The sequence below is a fragment of the Salvelinus fontinalis genome, chromosome 13, assembly GCF_029448725.1.
Source record: "Salvelinus fontinalis isolate EN_2023a chromosome 13, ASM2944872v1, whole genome shotgun sequence".
NCBI classification, from domain to species: Eukaryota; Metazoa; Chordata; class Actinopteri; order Salmoniformes; family Salmonidae; genus Salvelinus; species Salvelinus fontinalis.
Window position 1 is genome coordinate 54,364,375 of NC_074677.1, and position 14,784 is coordinate 54,379,158.

A 14,784-nucleotide genomic window follows, 5' to 3' on the forward strand; every position below is an offset into this window, starting at 1 on the left:
AATGCACTTCGTCAGAGCCTCTAAACTGAGGAGTTAATGCCTCTGCATTACATTCAGTCCATCGTTCATTATTAGTCATTGTTATTGACTTGTAGGATCTACATATGCACATACTGAAAGACTGATTATTAGTACCTCCCTTCTAATGGATTAAAGTTTCCCCCGAACATGTCTGATTATATAGTAGTATATGCAAATACAAACATACCCATGCTTTGCGGGGGGGGGGGGGGTGCTTTTTTGTTTTCCTATTTTACTGGGAAATAATGTGTTATCAACCCACTATCATAAATGATTGTGGAATAGACACACATTTTTTTAGTGTCTACCACACGATTTTGTATAAAGAGCATTTCACTCATAGTTAAAGGCAGTAGGTTACTTAAGACAGAAACGATAGGACGGAGGTTGGTCGGGGAGGATGGTTAGGCATATAACGCGAAGGTCTAGCAGCCCAACTGCTGTGTGTTTGAATCATATGATGGACAACTTTTTTGCATTTTAGCTAATTAGCAACTTTGCAACTACACTGAACAAAAATATAAAAGTAAAGTGTTGGTCTCATGTTTTAAGAGCTGAAATAAAAGATCACCCAAAAATGTCATACGCACAAGAACCGTATTTCTCTCAAATGTTGTGCACACATTTGTTTACATCCCTGTTAGTGATAATTTCTCATTTGCCAAGATAATCTTATCCACCTGACAGTTGTGGTATATCAAGAAGCTGAGTAAACAGCATGATCTTTACACAGGTGCACCTTGTGCTGTGGACAATAAAAGGCCACTCTAAAATGGGCAGTTTTGTCACAACACAATGCCACAGATGTCTCAAGTTTTGAGGGAGCGTGCAATTGGCATGCTGGCTGCAGGAATGTCAACCAGTGCTGTTGCCAATGGGTACATGCATTATGAAGAAAATGGTTTAGTGGACACAAACAAGTTTTAAGTTTTATTATCACATGCACAAGTACAGTGAAATACTTCACTTGCAAGCACTACCCAACAAACAGCGCAGTATTCAATATCAGAATAGTATAACTAACTAATACTTTTTTTTTACATAACAAATGAGAGGAAGCTATTTGTATTTATTAGGTATCCCCATTAGCTACTGCCTTGGCTACTCTTCCTGGGGTCCAAAAACATTAAGGTACTTACATTACACATAAAACAGATGATGAAACAGCACATCAAATAACATTATTATACCACTACATATCTACAATACAAAATAATACCCCCATACAATATATTTCAATGTACAGTACGTGTGTGTAGAGTGCATGTGCTAGCGCCTGTGTGTGTGTGTGTGTGTGTGTGTGTGTGTGTGTGTGTGTGTGTGTGTGTGTGTGTGTGTGTGTGTGTGTGTGTGTGTGTGTGTGTGTGTGTCTTCACAGTCCCTGTAGTTCCATAATATGTTTTTTATCTATTTAAAAAAAATCTGATTCTACTGCTTGCATCAGTTACCTGGTGCGCCTCCCATAGTCTGTTCTGGACAGGGGGATTGTGGAGAGACCTCTGGAGGCATGTTGTGGGGGGTGTACATGGGTGTCTGAGCTGTGTGTTAGTAGTTTAAACAGACAGCTTGGTGCATTCAGCTTGTCAACACTTCTTACAAAACAGGTAGTGATTAAGTCAATCTCTCCTACTATTTGAGCAATGAGAGGTTGACATGCATATCATTAATGTTAGCTCCCCGTGTACATTTAAGGGCCAGCCGTGCTGCCCTGTTCTGAGCTGTTGGGTTTTAATTCTCAGAGTAAAGAACGGACACTCTGAAAGCTTAATCAAGTTTAATTCTTCCCAGAGGATCAATACAGCTGCATTACACAAAACATGTTTCCACCAACACAAGTATATATACTCCAATTTAGACGCACTCCTCCTTCTCTCCAACCCTTACATCTGTTATGGTTCGACAGGAAGACGAAGTGGTGGGGTAATAAACCGTTCCTTCTCCCTTAAGGTGACCTGACCTGTCCTCAACCCCCTTGAAGCCTATTCCAAAGGTCTCTCCCCTTATCAATGCCTGCCACATGTGATCGCTTCCCTGCCCAGCACACGGCTATCATGGTGCCTGGTACCAGACTGTGTCTCTTCTCCTCCCAGAGGATCCATCCCTTAGGATCCCTGATGGCTAACATTAACATATCCTGACAGAATGTAAACGTTCTACATTACCCTCTCTCCCTCAGTGACATGAATAAGTATATTTCATATTTTCAGAACCCAACAGAGCCCAAAGTCCCTCTTTGTGGCACCTGACCACACGACTGAACAGTAGTTCAGGTTCAACAGAACTAGGGCCTGTAGGACCTGCCTTGTTTATAATGTTGTTAAGAAGGCAGAACAGCGCTTTATTATGGACAGACTTCTCCCCATCTTAGCTACTATTGTGTCAATATGTTTTGACCATGACAGTCACCTCAACATAATCAATTTCCACCTTATTCATTACAATATTTAGTTTAGGTTTAGGGTTTAGTGAATGATTTGTCCCAAATACAATGCTTTTAGTTTTTTTTATATTTAGGACTAACTTATTCCTTGCCACCCTTTCTGCAACTAACTGCAGCACTTTGTTAAATGTTTCAGTCATTTCAGTCACTGTAGTAGCTGACGTGTATAGTGGTGAGTCATCCGCATACATACACACACTGGCTTTACTCAAAGCCAGTGGCTTGTTGTTAGTAAAAAAAAATATTCAAGTAATGGGGCCTAGACAGCTGCCCTGGGGAATTCCTGATTCTACCTGGATTATGTTGGAAAGCCTTCCATTAAAGAACACCCTCTATGTTCTGTTAGACAGGTAACTCTTTATCCACAAAATAGCAGGGGGTGTAAAGCCATAACACATATGTTTTTTCCAGCAGCAGACTATGATCTATAATGTCAAAAGCCGCACTGAAGTCTAACAAAACAGCCCCACAATCTTTTTATCATCAATTTCTCTCAGCCAATTATAAGTAATTTGTGTAAGTGCTGGGCTTGTTGAATGCCCTTCCCTATAAGCATGCTGAAAGTCAGTTTGTTTACTGTAACATAGCATTGTATCTGGTTAAACACATGTTTTTCCAAAAGTTTACTAAGAGCCGGTAACAGGCTGATTGGTCAGCAGCAATTTGAGCCAGTAAAGGGGTCTATTCTATTCTTAGGCAGCGGAATTACTTTTGCTTCCATCCAGACCTGAGGACACACACTTTATTGTAGGCTTAAATTGAACAAATGGCAAATAGGAGTGGCAATATTGTCTGCGATTTTCCTCAGTAATTTTCCATCCAAGTTGTCAGACCCCGGGGGCTTTTCATTGTTGATTGACAACAATCATTTTTTCACCTCTTCCACAGTCACTTAACGGAATTCAAAATTACAATGCTTGTCTTTCATAATTTGGTCAGATATACTTGGATGTGTAGTGTCAGTGTTTGTTACAGGCATGTCATGCCTAAGTTTGCCAATCTTACCAATTAAAAAATAATTAAAGTAGTTGGCAATATCAGTGGGTTTTGTGATGAATAAGCTATCTGATTCAAATTTTATTTATCTTAATTTAAGGTGTGCCAAACCATTTTACTATCATTCTTTATGTCTTTTATCTTTGTTTCATAGTATAGTTTCTTCTTCTTTTTATTCAGTTTAGTCACATGATTTCTCAATTTGCAGTACGTTTGCCAATCGGTTGTGCTACCAGACTTATTTGCCTCATCACTCTCAATCATACCATTTTTCAATTCATCATCAATCAAAGGGGATTTAACAGTTTTTACAGTCATTTTGTTAATGGGTGCATTCTTATTAATCAAGATCAAATCAAGTTTATTGTATATAGCCCTTTGTACATCAGCTAATATCTCGAAGTGCTGTACAGAAACCCAGCCTAAAACCCCAAACAGCAAGCAATGCAGGTGTAGAAGCACGGCGGCTAGGAAAAACTCCCTAGAAAGGCCAAAACCTAGGAAGAAACCTAGAGAGGAACCAGGCTATGAGGGGTGGCCAGTCCTCTTCTGACTGTGCCAGTTGGAGATTATAACAGAACATGGCCAAGATGTTCAAATGTTCATAAATGACCAGCATGGTCAAATAATAATCAGGAGTAAATGTCAGTTGGCTTTTCATAGCCGATCATTAAGAGTATCTCTACCGCTCCTGCGGTCTCTAGAGAGTTGAGAACAGCAGGTCTGGGACAGGTAGCACGTCCGGTGGACAGGTCAGGGTTCCATAGCCGCAGGCAGAACAGTTGAAACTGGAACAGCAGCAAGGCCAGGTGGACTGGGGACAGCAAGGAGTCATCATGCCCGGTAGTCCTGACGCATGGTCCTAGGGCTCAGGTCCTCCGAGAGAGAGAAAGAAAGAGAGAAGGAGAGAATTAGAGAGAGCATACTTAAATTCACACAGGACACCGGATAAGACAGGAGAAGTACTCCAGATGTAACCAACAGACCCTAGCCCCCCGACACATAAACTACTGCAGCATAAATACTGGAGGCTGAGACAGGAGGGGTCAGGAGACACTGTGGCCCTATCAGATGATACCCCCGGACAGGGCCAAACAGGAAGGATATAACCCCACCCACTTTGCCAAAGCACAGCCCCCGCACCACTAGAGGGATATCATCAACCACCAACTTACCATCATGAGAAAAGGCCGAGTATAGTCCACAAAGATCTCCACCAAAGCACAAACCAAGGGGGGGGCGCCAACCCAGACAGGAAGATCACGTCAGTAACTCAACCCACTCAAGTGACGCACCCCTCCTAGGGACGGCATGAAAGAGCACCAGTAAGCCAGTGACTCAGCCCCTGTAATAGGGTTAGAGGCAGAGAATCCCAGTATAGAGAGGGGAACCAGCCAGGCAGAGACAGCAAGGGCGGTTCGTTGCTCCAGAGCCTTTCCATTCACCTTCACACTCCTGGGCCAAACTACACTCAATCATATGACCTACTGAAAAGATAAGTCTTCAGTAAAGACTTAAAGGTTGAGACCGAGTCTGCGTCTCTCACATGGGTAGGCAGACTATTCCATAAAAATGGAGATCTATAGGAGAAAGCCCTGCCTCCAGCTGTTTGCTTAGAAATTCTAGGGACAATTAGGAGGCCTGCGTCTTGTGACCGTAGCGTACGTGTAGGTATGTACGGCAGGACCAACTCGGAAAGATAGGTAGGAGCAAGCCCATGTAACGCTTTATAGGTTAACAGTAAAACTTTGAAATCAGCCCTTGCCTTAACAGGAAGCCAGTGTAGGGAAGCTAGCACTGGAGTAATATGATCAAATTTCTTGGTTCTAGTCAGGATTCTAGCAGCCGTATTTAGCACTAACTGAAGTTTATTTTGTGCTTTATCCGGGTAGCCGGAAAGTAGAGCATTGCAATAGTCTAACCTAGAAGTAACAAAAGCATGGATTAATTTTTCTGCATCATTTTTGGACAGAAAATTTCTAATTTTTGCAATGTTACGTAGATGGTAAAAAGCTGTCCTTGAAACAGTCTTGATATGTTTGTCAAAAGAGAGATCAGGGTCCAGAGTAACGCCGAGGTCCTTCACAGTTTTATTTGAGACGACTTTACAACCATCAAGATTAATTGTCAGATTTAACAGAATATCTCTTTGTTTCTTGGGACCTAGAACAAGCATCTCTGTTTTGTCCGAGTTTAAAAGTAGAATGTTTTCAGCCATCCACTTCCTTATGTCTGAAACACAGGCTTCTAACGAGTGCAATTTTGGGGCTTCACCATGTTTCATTGAAATGTACAGCTGTGTATCATCCGCATAGCAGTGAAAGTTAACATTATGTTTTCGAATGACATCCCCAAGAGGTAAAATATATAGTGAAAACAATAGTGGTCCTAAAACGGAACCTTGAGGAACACCGAAATGTACAGTTGATTTGTCAGAGGACAAACCATTCACAGAGACAAACTGATATCTTTCCGACAGATAAGATCTAACCCAGGCCAGAACTTGTCCGTGTAGACCAATTTGGGTTTCCAGTCTCTCCAAAAGAATGTGGTGATCGATGGTATCAAAGGCAGCACTAAGGTCTAGTAGCACGAGCACAGATGCAGAGCCTCGGTTTGATGCCATTAAAAGGTCATTTACCACATTTTTATTAGTAACTGGAATAAGAAATTTCATAAATGTGGTAAGTGCAACGTCTGGTTGCTCCTCATTACACACCACGACCAGCATATATTCTTTACATCAACATAATAATCACTGCAAAACTTCTTGTATGACCTCTTATACACTATATTTGGCCCAGCCTTTGGAACTTTGGTTTTCCTAGATATGGCTACTATATTGTGATCACTACATCCTTTGGATTTGGATATTGCTTTAAAGCACATTTCTGCAGCATTAGTAAAGATGTGATCAATACATGTTGATTATTTAATTACTGTGCTGTTTGTAACTACACTGGTAGGTTGACTGATAACCTGAACCAGGTTACAGGCACTGGTTACAGTTTGAAGCTTTTTATTGAGTGGGCAGCTTGATGAAAGCCAGTCAATACTGAAATTATCCAGAAAAGAAATCTCTGTGTCTTACTAGACCGGCTCCGACACTCGTCAGATGTGGCAGGGCTTGCAAACTATTACAGATTACAAAGGGAAGCATAGCCAAGAGCTGCCCTGTGACACGAGCCTACCAGACGAGGTAAATAACTTCTATGCTCGCTTCGAGGCAAGTAACAATGAAACATGCACTAGAGCCTCAGACGTTCCAGACGACTGTGTGATCAGGCTCTCCGCAGCCGATGTGAGTAAGACATTTAAACAGGTCAACATTCACAAGGCCGCTGGGCCAGACGGATTACCAGGACGTGTACTCCGAGCATGCGCTGACCAACTGGAAAGTGTCACTGGGCAACCTCTCCCTGTCTGAGTCTGTAATACAATCATGTTTCAAGCGAACTACCATAATCCCTGTGCCCAAGAACACTAAGGTAACCTGCCTAAATGACTACCGACCCGTAGCACTCACGTCTGTAGCCATGAAATGCTTTGAAAGGCTGGTCATGGTTCACATCAACACCATTTTCCCAGAAACCCTAGACCCACTCCAATTTTCTTACTGCACCAACAGATCCACAGATGATGCAATCTCTATTGCACTCCACACTGCCCTTACACACCTGGACAAAAGGAACACCTATGTGAGAATGCTATTCATTGACTACAGCTCAGCGTTCAACACCTTAGTGCCCTCAAAGCTCATCACTAAGCTATGGACCCTGGGACTCAACACCTCCCTCTGCAACTGGATCGTGGACTTCCCGACGGGCCGCCCCCAGGTGGTAATGGTAGGTAACAACACATCCGCCACGCTGATCCTCAACACGGGGGCCCCTCAGGGGTGCGTGCTCAGTCCCCTCCTGTACTCCATGTTCACTCATGACTGCACGGCCAGGCACGACTCCAACACCATCATTAAGTTTGCTGATGACACAACAGTGGTGGGCCTGATCACAGACAACGACGAGACAGCCTATAGGGAGGAGGTCAGAGACCTGACCGTGTGGTGCAAGGACAACAACCTCTCCCTCAACGTGATCAAGACAAAGGAGATGATCGTGGACTACAGGAAAAGGAGGACTGAGCACACCCCCATTCTTACCGACGGGGCTGTATTGGAGCAGGTTGAGAGCTTCATGTTCCTTGGCGTCCACATCGCCAACAAACTAACATGGTCCAAGACAATTGTGAAGAGGGCACAACAAAACCTATTCCCTCCTCAGACTGAAAAGATTTGGCATGGGTCCTCAGATCCTCAAAAGGTTTTACAGCTGCACCATCGAGAGCATCCTGACGGTTTGCATCACTGCCTGGTATGGCAACTGCTCGGCCTCCGACCGCAAGGCACTGCAGAGGGTAGTGCGTACAGTCCAGTACATCACCGGGGCCAAGCTTCCTGCCATCCAGGACCTCTATACCAGGCGGTGTCAGAGAAAGTCCCTAAAAATTGTCAAAAACTCCAGCCACCCTAGTTATAGACTGTTCTCTCTGCTACCACATGGCAAGCGGAGCGCCAAGTCTAGGTCCAAGAGGCTTCTAAACAGCTTCTACCCCCAAGTCATAAGACTCCTGAACAGTTAATCAAATGGCTACCCAGACTATTTGCATCGCCCCCAACCTCACCCCCACGCTGCTGCTACTCTGTTATTATCTATGGATAGCCACTTTAATAACTCTACCTACATGTACATAATTACCTCAATTACCTCGACACTGGTCAAGGTAATTGAGGTAATTATGTAATTAAAAACATTGACACATTGACTCTGTACCGGTACCCCCCTGTATATAGCCCCGCTACTGTTATATTATTTACTGCTGCTCTTTAAATATTTGTTATTCTTATCTCTTATTTTTGGGGGGATTTTCTTTAGACTGCATTGTTGGTTAAGCTACTTGGTCACAATCCCGGATCCGGGAGCACCCCCATCAGTAAAAAAGCTGACTAGCATAGCCTAGCATAGCGTCACAAGTAAATACTAGCATCTAAATATCATTAAATCACAAGTCCAAGACACCACATGAAAGATACACATCTTGTGAATCCAGCCATCATTTCTGATTTTTAAAATGTTTTACAGGGAAGACACAATATGTAAATCTATTAGCTAACCACGATAGCAAAACACACAACTTTTTTTTCCACAATTTTTTTCCTGCATAGGTAGCTATCACAATTTCGACCAAATAAAGATATAAATAGCCACTAACCAAGAAACAACTTCATCAGATGACAGTCTGATAACATATTTATTGTATAGCATATGTTTTGTTAGAAAAATGTGCATATTTCAGGTATAAATCATAGTTTACCATTGCAGCCACCATCACAACTCTCACGAAAGCAACTAGAATAACTACAGAGACCATCGTGTATTACCTAAATACTCATCATAAAACATTTCTGAAAAATACACAGCGTACAGCAAATGAAAGACAAAGATCTTGTGAATCCAGCCAATATTTCAGATTTTTTAAGTGTTTTACAGCGAAAACACAATATAGCATTATATTAGCTTACTACAATAGCCAACCACACAACAGCATTGATTCAAGCCAACAATAGCGATAACGAATAAACCAGCAAAAGATATTAATTTTTTCACTAACCTTCTCAAACTTCTTCAGATGACAGTCCTATAACATCATATTACACAATACATATAGAGTTTCTTCGGAAATGTGCATATTTAGCGGCACAAATCGTGGTTATACAATGAGAATAGTAGCCAAGCTGGCAACAATATGTCGGGAGAAATCTTGGGAGAGGCACCTAATCTAATCAGTAACTAAATTTAAACTTGACTAAAAAATACAGGTTGGACAGCAAATGAAAGATACATTAGTTCTTAATGCAATTGCTGTGTTAGATTTTTAAAATTAACGTTACTACGACATACAGCGTGCGTTAAAGCGAGACCGCACCGAAATTAATGGCGGAATATGAGTTTTACACTTTTCAACACAACAACGAATTAACATCATAAATAGTTCTTACTTTTTGATGAGCTCCCATCAGAATCTTGGGCAAGTTGTCCTTTTTCCAAAAGAATCGTTGCTCGGTTGTAGATTGTCGCCTTCAACTTTGGAATTAGCAGTAAACATTAGCCATGTGGGCCAGACGTGCCCAACTCACTAGAACGCAGCACAAATAAATACCCGAAAATCGCAATATACTGATATAAACTGATATAACTCGGTTTAAAATAACAACATTATGATGTCTTTAACACCTATATCGAATAAAATCAGAGCCGGATATATCTAAGGGCTATATAACGGGAGCTTTCTAGAACGCCATCCTGAGGTCTGTCTTGCGTCATGGCGAAGGAAAGAAAGAGAGGACCCCACGTTGCCAGCCCATTTATAAGGCCTCAGATCTGCCTAGCAACTCCATTCCAATTCTCACTATTTGCTGACATCCAGGGGAAGGCGTATGCAGTGCATCTCAACCAATAGAAGACATGCAAATTAATAAACCGACCTCAGAACAGCCTGCAGATTTCAGATTTCTCACTTCCTCATAGGAAAATTGCTCCAACTCGAGTTCTGTTTTACTCACAGATATAATTCAAACGGTTTTAGAAACTAGAGAGTGTTTTCTATCCAATAGTAATAATAATATGCATATTGTACGAGCAAGAATTGAGTACGAGGCAGTTTAATTTGGGAACGAAATTATTACAAAGTGCAAACAGCACCCCCTATTGAGGCTTGTAAGTAAGCATTTCACTGTAAGGTCTACACCTGTTGTATCACATTGTATTGATATCACATACTTTTTCAAGCATTTCACACATATTATCAAGATACTGACTGTTAGCAGTTGGTGGTCTATAGCAGCTTCCCACAAGAATGGACTTTAGGTGCGGCAGATGAACCTGTAGCCATATTACTTCAACAGTATTTAACATGAGATCCTCTCTAAGCTTTACAGAAATGTGGTTCTTAATATAGACCACAAATCTGCCACCATCTACATTTATGTATTTTCTATAGATGTTAAAACCATGTATTGCTACCTCTGTATCATCAAGGGTATTATCAAAGTGAGTTTCAGAGATTGCCAGAATATGAATGTCATCTGTTACTAGCAAGTTATTGACTTCATGAACCTTGTTTCTTAAGCTACATATGTTAACGTGGGCTATTTTTAACACTTTTCTGGGATGCTTGATTATTGTCATTGATTTACTGGGAAGCTTAGCAGAAGTAGACATATTCATGTCTATGTTAGTGCAGGGTGAGTTGCTAACAGTATAACTCTGGTTCATAGGCACATGATTACTGCATACAATGGCTGTAGGACCAACATAGGCATTTAGGGACTTTTCCAACAGTCTTGAAGGAGTTCCCACATATGCTGAGCACTTGTTGGTTGCTTTTCCTTCACTCTGCGGTCCAACTCCCAAACCACCTCAATTTGGTTGAGGTTGTATGATCGTGGAGGCCAGATCATCTGATGCAGCACTCCATCACTCTCCTTCTTGGTCAAATAGCTCTTACACAGCCTGGAGGTGTGTTGGGTCATAGTCCTGTTGAAAAACAAATGATAGTCCCACTAAGAGCAAACCAGTTGAGATGTTGTATCACTGCAAGATGCTGTGGTAGCCATGCTGGTTAAGTGTGCCTTTAATTCTAAATAAATCACTGACAGTGTCAACAGCAAAGCAACCCCACACCATTACACCTCTTCCTCCATGCTTCACGGTGGGAACTACACATGCGGAGATCATCTGTTCACCTACTCTGCGTCTCACAAAGACATGCCGGTTGGAATCAAAAATCGCATATTTGGACTCATCAGACAAAAGGACAGATTTCCAATGTTCTAATGTCCATTGCTTGTGTTTCTTGGCCCAAGCAAGTCTCTTCTTATTATTGGTGTCCTTAAGCAGTGGTTTATTTGCATCAATTTGACCATGAAGGCCTGATTCCAGCAGTCTCCACTGAACAGTTGATGTTGAGATGTGTCTGTGAAGCATTTATTTGGGCTGCAATTTCTGAGACTGGTAACTCTAATGAACTTATCCTCTGCAGCAGAGGTAACTCTGGGTCTTCCTTTCCTGTGCCGGTCCTCATGAGAGCCGGCACAGGACTGCACTTGAATAAACTTTTAAAGGTCTTGACATTTTCCTGATTGACTGACCTTCATGTCTTAAGGTAATGATGGACTGTCGTTTCTCTTTGCTTATTTGAGCTGTTCCTGCCATAATAGGAACTTGGTCTTTTACCAAATAGGGCTATCTTCTGTATACCACCGCTACCTTGTCACAACACAACTGATTGTCTCAAACGTATTAAGAATCAAATAAATGAACTTTAAACAAGGCAGACCTGTTAATTGAAATGCATTCCAGGTGACTACCTCAGGAAGCTGGTTGAGAGAATGCCAATAGTCTGCAAAGCTGTCATCAAGGCAAAGGGTGGCTACTTTGAAGAATCTAAAATCTAAAATATATTTTGATTTGTTTAATAGTTTTTTGGTTACTACATGATTCCATATGTGTTATTTCATAGCTTTGATGTCTTCACTATTATTCTAAAATGTAAAAATAAAGAAAAACACTGGAATGAGTAGGTGTGTCCAAACTTTTGACTGGTACTTTTCATATGACATGGCTGAAAAGTGACTGGTAGCAGGAATATATAAATACTTATGGTAATATACTAATGGTAATATACACTGAGTGTAAAAAACATTAGGAACACCTTCCTTGTATTGAGTTGCACCCCCTTTTGCCCTCAGAACAGCCTCAATTCATCGGGGCATGGACTTTACATGGTGTCGAAAGCGTTCCACAGGGATGCTGGCCCATGTTAACGCCAATGCTTCCCACAGTTCTGTCAAGTTGGCTGTATGTTCTTTGGATGGTGGACCATTATTGATATACATGGTGGTCTGCACATGTCCTGAGGACACGACCTGGAATGTGTTGACCCTTTTAAAAACCTTACTCACGTCAGCCTCGGAGAGAAAGATCACCCAGTCCTCCAGATCAGCGGGAACCCTCATGCAGGGCTCTGTGTTGTATTTGTCAAAGCGTGCATGAAAGGCATTGAGTTTGTCTGGTAGAGAGGCATTGTTGAGCACATCACGTCTAAGGATTCCTTTTTAGTTGGTAATGTACTGTAGGCCCTGCCACATGCATTGAATGTTGGAGCCGGTATAATAGGTTTCGACCTTGTTCCGATATTGCCCTTTTGGGGAGGGCATGTATGCTGGCTTATGGGTTGAGTAACAGTGGTCTCAGTCTCTATTGCCCCTATTGGTGAAGGAGATGTGTTGATAGAAGCTGGGCATCACATGTCTTAGAGATGCAGAATTAAAATCACCGGAAACAATAAAAGCAGCCTCCGAGTGCATGGCTTCCTGCTTGTTTGTAGTCTAAGTGCCAGCTTGTTATTGTTGTTCTGAGGAGGAATATATACAGCAGTCCTGATAACAGATGAAAACTCTCTTGGGAGGTGGAAGGGTAGTTGTTTGATCATCAGGTATTCCAAGACGGATGGGCAATTGGTCTAAAGTCTGCACGCAATGTGTTGTTGATGAGAGACATACCCCTCCCTCTCTGGATTTCCCTGAATCTGATGTCCTGTCCGCTCGGTGAATGGACAATCCATCGATTTTGGATAGCCATGTCTTGTCCGAAAGCCATGTTTCAGGAAACCAGAGAATATTGCAGTTACGAGAGTCCCGTTGATAGCAAATCCGCGATCTCAGGTAATCCAACTTATTAGCAATTGATTGGCCAGTAGAATGGCGGGAAGTGGTGGCCGATTTTCGGAATTGAATACGGAATTGAGGTTAGTAACTGCCGATTTGATGTTCAATTTTTTTTGTCAATCATAAAAAATGACAGCGGATTAATTTCGTGCAAAAAAAAGATGAACTCAAAAAGGATCACAAATTAGCAAAGTTTGATCGGAGCACACAAGACGGCAGCCATACAGTACTGCGCAATCTTGAACTATGTAGTGGACACATGCATTCCAAAGAAAACCGTGTGGTCGACACTAAACATTGCCAGGAAATGATATGTTGTTTTTGCTCTCTCTTCATTTTGCTTCCATAAAAACGCTCCGGGGAACAGACTAATGTGCTAAATGAAAATAGTGGGTCCTGTATTTCATAAATACTGCAAAGAGGTTTCAGGTGTGTGTGTGTGTTTGCTAATGCAATATAAATACATTTTTAATAAGTTTGAAATAATTGCTCTGTATTTTCTGTTACTTAGAGATGACTCACAGTAGGATGTTTATAGTAACCTATTTGACTTCGCGGTTGATTTCTTCCTCTGTAATAAATAACTGTGTTGTTTTTAATGCTAATTCAAGGGCTCTTATTGGTCATAATAGCAGAGGATTAACATAAGCTTTCTGTCAAGTGGCCTCGAAGAGTTCATCCTCATTGGCTGCAGTGACGTGCAGAAATATTAACCAAGTAATGGTGCTTTTTGTGTATGCCTCAGAGTTATTAGGCCTAGGACTTCAATATATATATATATATGATGCAGTGCTTTATAAAGTGAGGGGGGCAATAACTCGATACTCCAGCTCCCTTGGGGGAGTAATTTAGATGATCCTTTTCAGATAGCAACGCACACTGTTGCAGCCTCGTTATGACAAGGACAGTGAGGATTCAGCTGCTGCTATAGCCTTACTGATACCCTCAGAGCTACTGTACGCTCTCATACACGACAACATATGAAACGTCCCAACATATGAACATCTTAGATTTCAGACTTTGATAATGGTTTGTCTTGAAACGGCTTCAATCAGTCACTGACAGAAGGTTTGGACATGCGGGACTGTTTGTGTTGATTAGAAGTGTTTTGCTCTGGGAATGACTTGACACGTTGAAATTGTAATTTAAACGCACTAAAACAACTACTATTAAAACTTTCACTGACAGCTTGGTGACAAAACAAGCTCTGTATTTACTTTACATTTGGGCTCACGATTAATAGGAAGAAAAAAATATATATGGAAACAGAGATTCGGAGAGAATGTAATTACATTCTCCTTTTGTTGTTATTTTTTTAAGCCAACCAAGCTATACAGAGTCCGTTTAGATATGTTATACTCAAAACGGAACCAAATACTCCGGTTCTTACTTTGTTCTTTTACCCTCACACAATAACCATCAATATGCTTTTTATGTTTGTTGTCAGAATAATGATATAGTGTTAGGTCTAGACTAATCATCATAGACATCCAGATGTTGAGCTGGGTTCGAGTGCCACCAGGTTGGTGTTCTGTGCTTTAAT

The 14,784-nt window shown here is 41.5% G+C and overlaps 1 protein-coding gene across 6 annotated transcripts in view; it reads left to right on the forward strand.

The window, feature by feature from the left end:
- Nucleotides 1-14,784, forward strand: part of nrxn2a (neurexin 2a) — a 337,271-nt gene that overhangs the window by 175,979 nt on the left and 146,508 nt on the right. The window lies entirely within an intron of this gene.